The following is a 15652-nucleotide window of genomic DNA, read 5'->3' on the forward strand; positions in this document are numbered from 1 at the left end:
CCTGATCACTGGAGTACCTACAGTGGACCAATAACTACTTTACTCTCCCTGATCACTGGAGTTCCTATAGTGGACCAATAACTATCTAACTCTCCCTGATCACTGGAGTACCTATAGTGGACCAATAACTATTTTACTCTTCTGATCACTGGAGTACCTATAGTGGACCAATAACCATATTACTCTCCCTGATCACTGGAGTACCTATAGTGGACCAATAACTATCTAACTCTCCCTGATCACTGGAGTACCTATAGTGGATCAATAACTATCTAACTCTCCCTGATCACTGGAGTACCTATAGTGGACCAATAACTGTCTACCTCTCCCTGATCACTGGAGTACCTATATTGGACCAATAACAATATAACTCTCCCTGATCACTAGAGTACCTATAGTGGACCAATAAATATTTTACTCTTCTGATCACTGGAGTACCTATAGTGGACCAATAACCATCTAACTCTCCCTGATCACTGGAGTACCTATAGTGGACCAATAACTATTTTACTCTTCTGATCACTGGAGTACCTACAGTGGACCAATAACAATCTAACTCTCCCTGATCACTGGAGTACCTATAGTGGACCAATAACTACTTTACTCTCCCTGATCACTGGAGTACCTACAGCGGACCAATAACTATCTAACTCTCTATGATCACTGGAGTACCTACAGTGGACCAATAACCATCTAACTCTCCCTGATCACTGGAGTACCTTTAGTGGACCAATAACTATTACTCTTCTGATCACTGGAGTACCTATAGTGGACCAATAACCATCTAACTCTCCCTGATCACTGGAATACCTACAGTGGACCAATAACTACTTTACTCTCCCTGATCACTGGAGTACCTATAGTGGACCAATAACTATATTACTCTCCCTGATCACTGGAGTACCTATAGTGGACCAATAACTACTTTACTCTCCCTGATCACTGGAGTACCTATAGTGGACCAATAACTATCTAACTCTCCCTGATCACTGGAGTACCTATAGTGGATCAATAACTATCTAACTCTCCCTGATCACTGGAGTACCTATAGTGGACCAATAACTGTCTAACTCTCCCTGATCACTGGAGTACCTATATTGGACCAATAACAATATAACTCTCCTTGATCACTAGAGTACCTATAGTGGACCAATAAATATTTTACTCTTCTGATCACTGGAGTACCTATAGTGGACCAATAACCATCTAACTCTCCCTGATCACTGGAGTACCTACAGTGGACCAATAACTACTTTACTCTCCCTGATCACTGGAGTTCCTATAGTGGACCAATAACTATCTAACTCTCCCTGATCACTGGAGTACCTATAGTGGACCAATAACTATTTTACTCTTCTGATCACTGGAGTACCTATAGTGGACCAATAACCATATTACTCTCCCTGATCACTGGAGTACCTATAGTGGACCAATAACTACTTTACTCTCCCTGATCACTGGAGTACCTATAGTGGACCAATAACTATCTAACTCTCCCTGATCACTGGAGTACCTATAGTGGATCAATAACTATCTAACTCTCCCTGATCACTGGAGTACCTATAGTGGACCAATAAATATTTTACTCTTCTGATCACTGGAGTACCTATAGTGGACCAATAACCATCTAACTCTCCCTGATCACTGGAGTACCTACAGTGGACCAATAACTACTTTACTCTCCCTGATCACTGGAGTACCTATAGTGGACCAATAACTGTCTAACTCTCCCTGATCACTGGAGTACCTATAGTGGACCAATAACTATTTTACTCTTCTGATCACTAGAGTACCTATAGTGGACCAATAACAATCTAACTCTCCCTGATCACTGGAATACCTATAGTGGACCAATAACTACTTTACTCTCCCTGATCACTGGAGTACCTACAGCGGACCAATAACTATCTAATTCTTTATGATCACTGGAGTACCTACAGCGGACCAACAACTATCTAACTCTCCCTAATCACTGGAGTACCTATAGTGAACCAATAATTATTTTACTCTTCTGATCACTGGAGTACCTATAGTGGACCAATAACCATCTTACTCTCCCTGCTCACTGGAGTACCTACAGTGGATCAATAACTACTTTACTCTCCCTGATCACTGGAGTACCTATAGTGGACTAATAACTATCTAACTCTCCCTGATCACTGGAGTACCTATAGTGGATCAATAACTATCTAACTCTCCCTGATCACTGGAGTACCTATAATGGACCAATAACTATCTAACTCTCCCTGATCACTGGAGTACCTATAGTGGACCAATTACCATCTAACTCTCCCTGATCACTTGAGTACCTATAGTGGACCAATAACTATTTTACTCTCCCTCATCACTGGAGTACCTACGTACAGTGGACCAATAACCATCTAACTCTCCCTGATCACCGGAGTACCTATAGTAGAACAATAATTATCTAACTCTCCCTGATCACTGGAATACCTACAGTGGACCAATAACTATCTAACTCTCCCTGATCACTGGAATACCTATAGTGGACCGATTACCATCTAACTCTCCCTGATCACATGAGTACCTATAGTGGACCAATAACTAATTTACTCTCCCTCATCACTGGAGTACCTACGTACAGTGGACCAATAACCATCTAACTCTCCCTGATCACTGGAGTACCTATAGTGGACCAATAATTATCTAACTCTCCCTGATCACTGGAATACCTACAGTGGACCAATAACTATCTAACTCTCCCTGATCACTGGAGTACCTACAGTGGATCAATAACTACTTTACTCTCCCTGATCACTGGAGTACCTATAGTGGACTAATAACTATCTAACTCTCCCTGATCACTGGAGTACCTATAGTGGATCAATAACTAACTAACTCTCCCTGATCACTGGAGTACCTATAATGGACCAATAACTATCTAACTCTCCCTGATCACTGGAGTACCTATAGTGGACCAATTACCATCTAACTCTCCCTGATTACTTGAGTACCTATAGTGGACCAATAACTATTTTACTCTCCCTCATCACTGGAGTACCTACGTACAGTGGACCAATAACCATCTAACTCTCCCTGATCACTGGAGTACCTATAGTGGACCAATAATTATCTAACTCTCCCTGATCACTGGAATACCTACAGTGGACCAATAACTATCTAACTCTCCCTGATCACTGGAATACCTATAGTGGACCAATAACTGTCTAACTCTCCCTAATCACTGGAGTACCTATAGTGGACCAATAACTATTTTACTCTTCTTATCACTGGAGTACCTATAGTGGACCAATAACCATCTAACTCTCCCTGATCACTGGAGTACCTATAGTGAACCAATAACTATTTTACTCTTCTGATCACTGGAGTACCTACAGTGGACCAATAACTATTTATACTCTCCCTGATCACTGGAGTACCTATAGTGGAGCAATAACCATCTAACTCTCCCTGATCACTTGAGTACCTATATTGGACCAATAACCATCTAACTCTCCCTGATCACTGGAGTACCTATAGTGGTCCAATATATACTTTACTCTCCCTGACCACAGGAGTACCTACAGTGGATTAATAACTATCTAACTCACCCTGATCACTGGAGTACCTACAGTGGACCAATAACCATCTAACTCTCCCTGATCACTGGAGTACCTATAGTGGACCATAACTATTTTACTCTTCTGATCACTGGAGTACCTATAGTGGACCAATAACCATCTTACTCTCCCTGCTCACTGGAGTACCTACAGTGGACCAATAACTACTTTACTCTCCCTGATCACTGGAGTACCTATAGTGGACTAATAACTATCTAACTCTCCCTGATCACTGGAGTACCTATAGTGGATCAATAACTATCTAACTCTCCCTGATCACTGGAGTACCTATAGTGGACCAATAACTATCTAACTCTCACTGATCACTGGAGCACTTATAGTGGACCAATTACCATCTAACTCTCCCTGATCACTTGAGTACCTATAGTGGACCAATAACTATTTTACTCTCCCTCATCACTGGAGTACTTACGTACAGTGGACCAATAACCATCTAACTCTCCCTGATCACTGGAGTACCTATAGTGGACCAATAATTATCTAACTCTCCCTGATCACTGGAATACCTACAGTGGTCCAATAACTATCTAACTCTCCCTGATCACTGGAGTACCTATAGTTGACCAATAACTGTCTAACTCTCCCTGATCACTGGAGTACCTATAGTGGACCAATAACTATTTTACTCTTCTGATCACTGGAGTACCTATAGTGGACCAATAACCATCTAACTCTCCCTGATCACTGGAGTACCTATAGTGGACCAATAACTACTTTACTCTCCCTGATCACTGGAGTACCTACAGCGGACCAATAACTATCTAACTCTCTATGATCACTGGAGTACCTACAGTGGACCAATAACTACTTTACTCTCCCTGATCACTGGAGTACCTATAGTGGACCAATAACTATATAACTCTCCCTGATCACTGGAGTACCTATAGTGAATCAATAACTATCTAACTCTCCCTGATCACTGGAGTACCTATAGTGAACCAATAACTATTTTACTCTTCTGATCACTGGAGTACCTACAGTGGACCAATAACTATTTATACTCTCCCTGATCACTGGAGTACCTATAGTGGAGCAATTACTATTTTACTCTCGCTGATCACAGGAATACTTAAAGTGGACCAATAACTATTTTATTCTCCCTGATCACTGGAGTACCTATAGTGGACCAATTACTATTTTACTCTCGCTGATCACAGGAGTACTTAAAGTGGACCAATAACTATTTTATTCTCCCTGATCACTGGAGTACCTAGAGTGGACCAATAACTATTTTACTCTCCCTGATCACTGGAGTGCCTATAGTGGATCAATAACTTTCTTACTCTCCCTGATCACTGGAGAACCTATAGTGGACCAATAACTACTTTACTCTTCCTGATCACTGGAGTACCTATAATGGACCAATAACTATCTTACTCTCCCTGGTCACTGGAGTACTTATAGTGGACCAATAACTCTCTTACTCTCCCTGATCACTGGAGTACCTAAAGTGGATCAATAACTATCTGTCTCTTCCTCATCACTTGAAAACCTATAGTGGACCAATAACTAGTTTACTCTCCCTGATCACTGGAGAACCTATAGTGGACCAATAACTTCTTTACTCTCCCTGATCACTGGAGTACCTATAGTGGACCAATAACTATCTTACTCTCCCTGATCACTGGAGAACCTATAGTGGACCAATAACTACTTTACTCTCCCTGATCACTGGAGTACCTAAAGTGGATCAATAACTATCTGTCTCTTCCTCATCACTGGAGTACCTATAGTGGACCAATAACTATATTACTCTCCTTGATCTCTGGAGTACCTAAAGTGGACCAATAACTATCTTACTTTCACTGATCAATAGAGTAACTTTAGTGGACCAATAACTATTTTACTCCCTCTGATCACTGGAGTACCTATAGTAGATCAATAACTATCTTACGCTCCCTGATCAATGGAGTACCTATAGTGGATCAATAACTATCTTACTGTCCCTGATCACTGGAGTACCTATAGTGGATCAATAACTATCTTACTCTCCCTGATCACTGGAGTACCTATTGTGGACTTTTAACTATTTTACTCTTCCTGATCACTTAAGTCATCCCAGATTTTTCTTAATATTTGTTTTGCTTATATTTTGGCCCAATAAAAGAAGAAAAATAAACAATCAATATAATCAAAATAAAATGAAAAATTTTGTCCTGCATTTTTTTTTAGTTGTTATCTCTGTCTTGCCTTTTTATTTTTCACTTTATTCGGTCCTGCCTTTTTTTTTATTAGTTTATCATGACTTTATTTACATAAATTGTCATCCTGCCTTTTTTGCCCAGTTTTTAAGCGATTAAATAAACGATTTACAAAATAAGTGATCAAATGACTAGATCTACATGTTTAGGTATAATATAGATATAAGAAGATGTGGTATGAATGCCAATGAGACAACTCTCCATCCAAGTCACAATTTGTAAAAGTAAACCATTATAGGTCAAAGTACGGCCTCCAACACGGAGCCTTGGCTCACACCGAACAGCAAGCTATAAAGGGCCCCAAAAATGACTAGTGTAAAACCATTCAAACAGGAAAACCAACGGTCTAATCTACATAAAAAACGAGAAACGAAAAACACTTATGAACCACATCAACAAACGACAACCACTGAACATCAGGTGTCTGACTTATGACAGGTGAAAACAAATGCAGCGGGTTTAAACTAGTTAGATGGCGCCAAACCCTCCCCCTAACCTGGGACAGTGGTGCAACAGCACAAAACATGAACACACTATACAAAACAATAAACAATAGATATAGGAAGATGTGGTATGAGTGCCAATGAGACAAATCTCCATCCAAGTTACAATTTATAAAAGTAAACCATTATAGGTGAAGGTACATATGATAAAGAGCAACAAACAACAACCACTCAATTACAGGCTCCTGACTTGGGACAGGCACATATAGAATGTGGCGGGGTTAAACGTTTTAATAGGCGTCAACCATCACCCTACCTGAAACAATAGTGTAACATCACAACAAAGACACACTATAAAATATCAATTGAAATGGCTTAACTCAATAAAAAGACATATTAACAAAAACAAGTGAGCATACACTGAACGAATAAATTTGATCTATGACACAATGTAAATACAAAATTAATAAAACAAGGGGGTTAGATGTAAAACAATATCAGAAAGACAACCATAACCTTGGAAAAAATGCCGCCAAATAAAATAACGTACTCAGGTAAATAAAAATAATAATTTTGTTGTAAGGTATACTTGGAGTACGGAAATAATTTTTACAAAATAAATAATTTTGTTGTTCCTAGTACGAGAAAAAAAGTGAAAATGTATCGTCATACTAAACACTTATCAAAGGTGGTATATATTAAAAATAGTGAGACTAGATATAACACTGAATAAGTAAACATGAAATAACAAAAATACATTACAAATTGTATCAACAGGTCATGTCTATATTTTCAAGCTTAGTAAACAACTATATTGACAGACCGTGCGAGACCATCGTGGGTAGTCAATGTCGTTTAACATCCCCGTAGTGGTAACTATATTTTTCAAGCTTAGTTATTAACTGACTAGTCTTCGACACAGGCACTTGTCTCTGAAAAAAAATTTCCTATATACCTTAATATAACACATGGTACTTAACACGCATTTTTGAAAAATGTCACCCGGTCGCGAACTTCCGTTATATTTCGATTTATCGGTTTTTCTACCCCACTAAAACTTGTTATGCCGAAAATCTAAATTGATTTATCTACACAATGGTGTATAACACGCCTATCTTTGTTGTCTGAATCATTCGTAGCAGGCCTCCCCAAGTATGGCAACCGTAATTATTTCGTCTTCCCACAGCCGATTGGAAATACAAGACTCGCAGTAAATGGTTAATTATAATTGTCTCTTTGGTAACTTTCCCCTCTCTTATATATATTTCGGTTTGGTCAAATTTTATTGCTAAAAATGCGAGCTAAGTACCTTGTGTTTTATTAATTAAGGTATATAGGATTTTTTTTTCTCAGAGACAAGTGGCTGTGGTCTTACAAGGTGTGATGATATCGCTAGATTTTAAAATTTCATTGAAAATATAAACAAGATCAGCAATCAAATATTACAAGGTAAGCAGATGGCTGGAAAATCAAGCTTAACGAGGTAAATGAATAGATTTACAAAAGCTTATCAATCAAATGATTAGATTTACAAACTTGCTATAAGTAAATGACTAGATTAAAAGTTTAGCAATCAACTGACTTGGTTTCCAAACTAACTGACTAAATGACTGGTTTCGCATAAAATTAATTAACAAGATACATGACCAAATGACTAGATTTACAAGATAAATGATCAAATGACTAGATATACCATCTTAAGTGATTATATTAGTAAGTTCATAAGCTAAGTGATCATAGATTCTAAAGCGAAGTGATCTTAACGATTAGATTTTCAAGCTCAATGATAAAATGACAACGTTATAACAGTTACAAGGTTCAGTGTTCAAATGAGTATATTTATAAGTTGTTACAAGGTTCAGTGTTCAAATGAGTATATTTATAAGTTGTTACAAGGTTCAGTGTTCAAATGAGTATATTTATAAGTTGTTACAAGGTTCAGTGTTCAAATGAGTATATTTATAAGTTTTAGAATACAATGTCTACATTCTTCATTGTTTGTTTTGCTTGGTGATCACAAGGCTTTAGAAATGTATTATAAATTTATTAATCAAATGACTAGATTAACAGAAACATCGATCAATTGACTATGTTTAAAAGATAAACTACGTGATCAAATGACTATGTTTAAAAGATGATATCAATGATCAAATGATATACTTATCGAATGACTATATTGCCAAGCTAAGTAATCAAATGGCTTTATTAACAAGCTAACCAATAAACTGGCTTTATTAACTAGATAACCAATCAAATGGCTTTATTAACAAGCTAACCAATCAAATGGCTTATCAACAAGCTAATCAATCAAATGGCTTTATTGACAATCTAAGTAATCAAATGATTATATTGACAAACTTAGTAATCAAATGACTATATTGACTAACTTAGTAATCAAAAGACTATCTATATTGGCAAGTTTAGTAATCAAATGGCTATATTGACAAGCTAAGTAATCAAATGACTATATTTACAAACTTAGTAATCAAATGACTATATTGACAAACTTAGTAATCAAATGGCTATATTGACAAGCTTAGTAATCAAATGGCTATACTGAGAAGATAAGTAATCAAATGGCTATATTGAGAAGATAAGTAATCAAATGGCTATATTGACAAGCTAAGTAATCAAATGGCTATATTGACAAGCTTAGTAATCGAATGGCTATATTGACAAGCTAACCAATCAAATGGCTATATTGACAAGCTTAGTAATCAAATGGCTGTATTAACAAGCTTAGTAATCAAATGGCTATATTAACAAGCTTAGTAATCAAATGGCTATATTGACAAGCTTAGTAATCAAATGGCTATATTGACAAGCTTGTAATCAAATGGCTATATTGAGAAGATAAGTAATCAAATGGCTATATTGACAAGCTAAGTAATCAAATGACTATATTGACAAGCTAACCAATCAAATGACTATATTGACAAGCTAACCAATCAAATGGCTATATTGACAAGCTTAGTAATCAAATGGCTATATTGACAAGCTAATTAATCAAATGACTATATTGACAAGCTTAGTAATCAAATGGCTATATTGACAAGCTTAGTAATCAAATGGCTATATTGACAAGCTTAGTAATCAAATGGCTATATTGACAAGCTTAGTAATGAAATGGCTATATTGACAAGCTAAGTAATCAAATGACTATATTGACAAGCTTAGTAATCAAATGGCTATATTGGCAAGCTTAGGAATCAAATGGCTATATTGACAAGCTAAGTAATCAAATGGCTATATTGAGAAGATAAATAATCAAATGGCTATATTGACAAGCTAAGTAATCAAATGACTATATTGACGAGCTACCCAATCAAATGACTATATTGACAAGCTAACCAAGCAAATGGCTATATTGACAAGCTAAGTAATCAAATGACTATATTGACAAGCTAAGTAATCAAATGGCTTTAATGACAAGCTTAGTAATCAAATGGCTATATTGACAAGCTTAGTAATCAAATGGCTATATTGACAAGATAAGTAATCCAATGACTATATTGACAAGCTAAGTAATCCAATGGCTATATTGACAAGCTAACCAATCAAATGACTATATTGACAAGCTAACCAATCAAATGACTAAGTATATTGACAAGCTAACAAATCAAAAGACTATATTGGCAAGCTAAGTAATCAAATGACTAAATTGAGAAGATAAGTAATCAAATGGCTATATTGACAAGATAAGTAATCAAATAACTATATTGACAAGATAAGTAATCAAATGGCTATATTGACAAGATAAGTAATCAAATGGCTATATTGACAAGCTTAGTAATCAAATGGCTATATTGACAAGCTTAGTAATCAAATGGCTATATCGATAAGCTAAGTAATCAAATGGCTATATTGACAAGCTGAGTGAAACACAAGAGTACACACGCTGAAATGTCTTGCATGCTTTACTGATCAACATCGAATTTATGTTGAAAGTCTTAATTGTGAAGAAAAAGATTATACAACAAGTATTTCATAAAATCAACATTATCAATGCTCCATACAGATGTGGTAAAGGTCAGATGAATCGTGTCAGACGGATATGCACGTCTTACAATCATTCCACGAAACAAATATAGTTAACCTATTGCTTATAGTATCCGAGAAACAGACCTAACAAAGCAAACTGTAATTTGACCAATGAACCATGAACATGAGGTCAAGTTCATATGACCTCTGTCAGACAAACATGTTTACCTTACAATAATTCCATACACCACATATAGTCAACCTGTTGATTATAGTATCAAATAAACGGATTTAACTATGAAAACATAACACTGACTTTTGAACCATGAAAATGGGTCAAGGTTAGACGACACTGCCAGGTAAATATGTACACCATGCAATCATCCCATACACCAAATATAACTGACCGAATCCTTATAGTACCCGACAAACAAATCTTACCACGAAACATTTACCAATTAACCATGAAAATGAGTTCAAGGTCAGATGAACTCTGCCATAGAGACAAATATACCTAACAATTATTCAATACACCAAATATAGTTGACCTTCTGTTTAGATAAGGACTCGCTCACAAAACCTTTTGATCATTGATTCATGAAATGAGGTCGAAGTCTGGTAAACACTGTCTGACAGATAAGACCTGGCAAGGATCCCATATACCAAAAATCTTATTACTCATAGCAAGTGAGAAATTCACATGACTTAAAAAGTACGCTTTTAAACATGCAAATTTGGCCAAGGACAATAAACATATGACAGACGGAAACTTCGTAACACACCACATTTGTATACCGGTCATCTACCTCCTAAAATATAAAGCTTACGCTGTCGCCTCCGGATTGTAATCTCTATGTCTCTCATTTTTGTCGCAGAGAAAACAAAACTTATATGTTTGTTCCTTCATTGTAGACACTATTCTACTAGCTATATATAGCTTGTAGTACATATGTAGTTAATTAGAATTCACCATTTGTCGTTAACCGAAAAACCCGTCCTCAACAACGAACATTTAACCAATAACACGTGTTTTTATATTCAATTTTGGGAACAACAATGAAATTACCCATAATCCTTTAAATTCGGAACGGCGAATAACCATCAATTTGTAAACAATCAAATTACAACATAAACTGTTGAGAATAGTGTTACTTATTTGTTATTTGTTTCTCGTTTGAATTGTTCCCGTTGTTTATGGAATATCAGCTCAGTAGTCAGTACTTCGGTACTGACATGATTTATAACAACCCTTTCTTAAATTTTCCGTTTATAAATTTGGAAATTATCACGAAACTAAGGTTTCGATTCCCTCAGACAAAGTTTGGCTATTTTTTTTAGGTCCTTTTTTGTATCATATTCAACTGCTTCGGTCCTTACACATCCTTGACTTTTAAGTAATCGGCTTTTAGCGTTCCTGTTGAAGGCAAATTCAGAAAAGCTCTTCGGACGCATGAAATTATAAAGAGTAATTTTATTTTTTTCACATTTTGTAATGCCTGGACCTTTATAGCTTACTCTATTAGATAGTTTTCTGTCATTATTTAATAGCTGTACGGTGACTGACCTACACTTGCTTTGACTAGCATCAGTTGGTCTCTTGTGGATAACTGTCTCAATGACAATCATACCAAATCTCCTTTTTTCATAATATGATATAAGTGTTTTATGAACCCTACTTTGTACACACTGGACCACAGTTTTATTATGCTAGCTCTCAGGGTAACAGTTCGCAAGAAGACATGTCTGTCAAGGCACTTTATTATGCCTCTGAGTCGATTAGGATTTGCCTACCACTAACTGCCAAATGCTTGGAGAAGAAACAGCAAATACAAATTAAACAATCAAACCGTTTGTTTTATCCCACTGCAAGGATTTTAACACACGACCCGTCCGTGGAAATCGATCTGTCCATGCTCCCACAATATTAAGGAACTTTTGGTATGGTACGCACGTGTTTTGCACACTGAAATTGTCACCCCAGGGGATCTGTACTACAGTAATTGCTTGTGAGGTGTTAACCGTTAAAGACACTGCTGTTGTCTGCTCTATGGTCGGGTTGTTGTCTCTTTGACACATTCCCCATTTCCATTCTCAATTTTACTATTCGTTCAGAAGGCAGTGCTGATCTAAAGGATACATTTCGTCAGTTTATAACTTAACGTAATTGTACTAAAACTTAAGTTTCTCTTCCCTCAGGCAAAAAATGTAAAATTACATACTAAAAAATTGTGTAAATTACACATTACACGATTGGTATTACACATTACCTGCAACTAATGAGTATGGGATTTTACATGTTTTGACTTCCCAAACCTGTATTCATGATCTAAACCGACCCGGATGAAGTGCAAACAATACACCTTACGTTATTTTTTTTTCTTTCGATTCTTTCAACAACAAAAAAACAAACATCGTCTGGAATAATTTAAGTAGCCATACATAACATGGATGTGAACTTGAGTACGCACCTTTGTACATGACAAAAATATTTAACAAGTGTTCTCAAAAAGTACACACAGAAAAACTAAATACCCACAACATTTTATGATATCAAATGATTGGAGTTTTAAAAGTTTATATCAAGTTTTTAATTGTGCAATTATGTAAAACTATAGAAATTAAAGTTGGCTCATATAACAATACTAGTTTTCTCATGTCATCTCGACTGTATAAATACATTCTATATGTATGTGGAGCCACATTGGTGTCATACAAAAGATAAACTATAGAGCGAGAATGCATGCTTAACTTTATATCTTCTACGCAAGACTTTGCATGTTTAGCTGAAGACTTCATATTCTACGAACGAAAAAAAAACTTACAAAAACTTTCTAATTCTTGAATTTTAAGACGAACACATTTTCAGTGGTATAAATATTTTATTCCATGCAAAACATACGTTTTAAACCTGTAAGTTTTGTAAGTAAAGACAACATTAAAATCGATGAGTCGATGACATCAGTAGATTCTGTGCTAAAGAAAAAAATCCACAATCACACTATCCATTTACTTAACAGAGCAATCCGAATTGAATTAACAGAATGAAAAAATAAGCCAAATGGAAGGAAATTTAGTTAAATGTAAGATAATATTGGTTCTAACGTTTAACATTGATTTTCTACAGATTGATAAGAGCCATAAAGACCATTCATCTTTGATTGAACATTGATTGAGGAATTCTACGCAAGGTAAGTTTAGATTAACTATGGGTTTTAAAAGATAATAATCATAACTGTTAACTTAAGAATCATGTAGATTCTTATCAGAGTCCGTTAAAACATTATCGGTAAGGACAAGTGTTTAAATTGTTACAGGAATAGCTTTGTTGTCATTGTATGTAACGATATAATGTAAATGCTACACGTAGCTGTGACACCCTTTTAGAAAAAAACTCACCAAAGATTAGAGATTTTTTTTCATATTTTTCAACTATCGATTACGAGCTATTTTAAGATAAAAAGTTTGATGCATACATTAATATTTATTAGGATTTATAAAGAAGCCTTAAAATAGGATATACCTTATATTAGTTCATTATTAACAAATACTTTCTTTGGTTTCTATTCATTCTTTGACACATTCGTATTGTCTTTGCGCAGCTGTGTCTTTTATAATCCTAAACCCACGCAATTAAACCAGGATTTCTTCTATTGTTTGTACTAATTAGAGAACATGTGTTAGAAAAATGACGCAATTGTTTAAACATGCGGTTTAAATTGTGGATTTTTTTTTAATTTCTCCGAAAATACATGGCTTGTGGCCGGTTGTCACTATCAAAGCTTTATTTTGAAGTATTTTTGATAGGTACAACCGTCATAGAAAACTTTATTCAAAAACTTTGGCGGACTTTGATGGATTAGAATTTCATCCTATTTTTCTAAATTTGGATATAATTTGACGGGAATTAAACCAATTTGACGCGTACAGGAAGTGCAGTTTTGGAACGATGCAATTTGTGTTTACCAAATAATGCACATGGCAAAATTGGCGAGAAAAGTAGGATGAACTAGGGGAGAAATGAAATGAAAGATGAATCTATTGAATTTATTTCGATCAGTGGTTCAACTTAACCAAGAACAGATTGAATATCGATGTGTACAATATAAAATAATTCCCGAACTCGACAGGGTCCCCACTGGAAAGTTCTTGAGGGAGAGTGTTGAAGGTATGCTGTGTTCTTCTTAGACATGTACAAGAATTCGTTCGGTCTTCAATGCGCATGCGCTAGTAATTGTCCACAGACAGCGATTAATTTTACTATAGATTTGTATGGGGAATAGTTTTTATACCCGTATTACTTTATATTAACTTTTGAATTTCTTCTTGGCGCCGTAAAATAAAGTTTATTAAAGGTTTAAACTGTATAATGATGCAAATTTTATGAAAATAAGATATTTTAAACATCCGTCACTTTTGATTTAAAATTTGCTACCATAAATAGCGAAGTAGCCCGTTTAATGTATACAGAGAAGGCATTGTTTTGCGAACCCCTGATATCTGTTTGCTTCAATAACAAATAGTATTCGTTATTTTCTTATTTTGTCGTCGATATTTTTATAATCTAAAAAGACAGGGAAATAAAATGATATTTTTGCCTAAAAATTAACTTTTGTAATTCTCCCGTCTTTTTATGGTTGAAAATTGAAAATTCTTTAATTTGTCATGGAATAGAGAATTTTACACGCTTGGATACGAAGTCATCGGCAAACACTTATACTTTTATGAATCAGTATGATTATATCCTTTAAGACTTTGAAAAACAATATAATTGTGAATGTATACATGTTTACTCTACATGTGACATTAAAGTAGCAATACTTGCAATACACAAGGTATATGTTTTTTTTTTGTGTTTTCCACTTTTCAATCATGAGAGAGGATAAAGTATACAATGGAATCATTATGTTGAAAAGTGAACTTCCAACAATTAACAATCTTAATATATTTTTCATTATTATGACAAAAATAAATTTGCTAAAAGCTTCAAAGAAAAACTTTGACAAAATACACACGTATTATTATTAGGTTAGACTGGTGTTATTGTAACGGGTGCATGTGGAAATTAAAATCCTTCGGATTTATGACATAAAAGAAGAATCTTCATCGTTATTCCATATATCGTGACCATATAAAACATCAATTGGATTAGGTTCTTTGGTTGCACCAGCTATATTTTTTAACAGAACAAATGACATGATTTTTTTTAATTATCAAAATTTCAATACTAGTAATTATTGTTCAATAATTTTTCCATTACCGTAAGTTAACTAACAATAATACCTTCCCTGAAAAACACATAAACTTCCCAATACTATGATACAGTTTAAAATATGTTTTTAACAAAAATATTTACGAATTAACTTTTTACGACTACATGTACTGCATAAGCCTACACACCCCGGGATACCAACATTGATTTGTGTGA

The 15652-nt window shown here is 35.3% G+C and overlaps 1 protein-coding gene across 3 annotated transcripts in view; it reads left to right on the plus strand.

Annotated features, from left to right (window-relative positions):
• Window positions 1–15652, plus strand: part of LOC127700656 (dopamine D2-like receptor) — a 218537-nt gene that overhangs the window by 74525 nt on the left and 128360 nt on the right. For all 3 annotated transcript variants that reach the window (XM_052204221.1, XM_052204220.1, XM_052204222.1), the window contains one exon: window positions 13352–13415. The gene's annotated coding sequence lies outside the window, so the exon portion shown is untranslated. The remainder of the gene's footprint in view (window positions 1–13351; window positions 13416–15652) is intronic.

This window comes from Mytilus californianus, unplaced genomic scaffold, assembly GCF_021869535.1.
Source record: "Mytilus californianus isolate M0D057914Y unplaced genomic scaffold, xbMytCali1.0.p SCAF_5, whole genome shotgun sequence".
NCBI classification, from domain to species: Eukaryota; Metazoa; Mollusca; class Bivalvia; order Mytilida; family Mytilidae; genus Mytilus; species Mytilus californianus.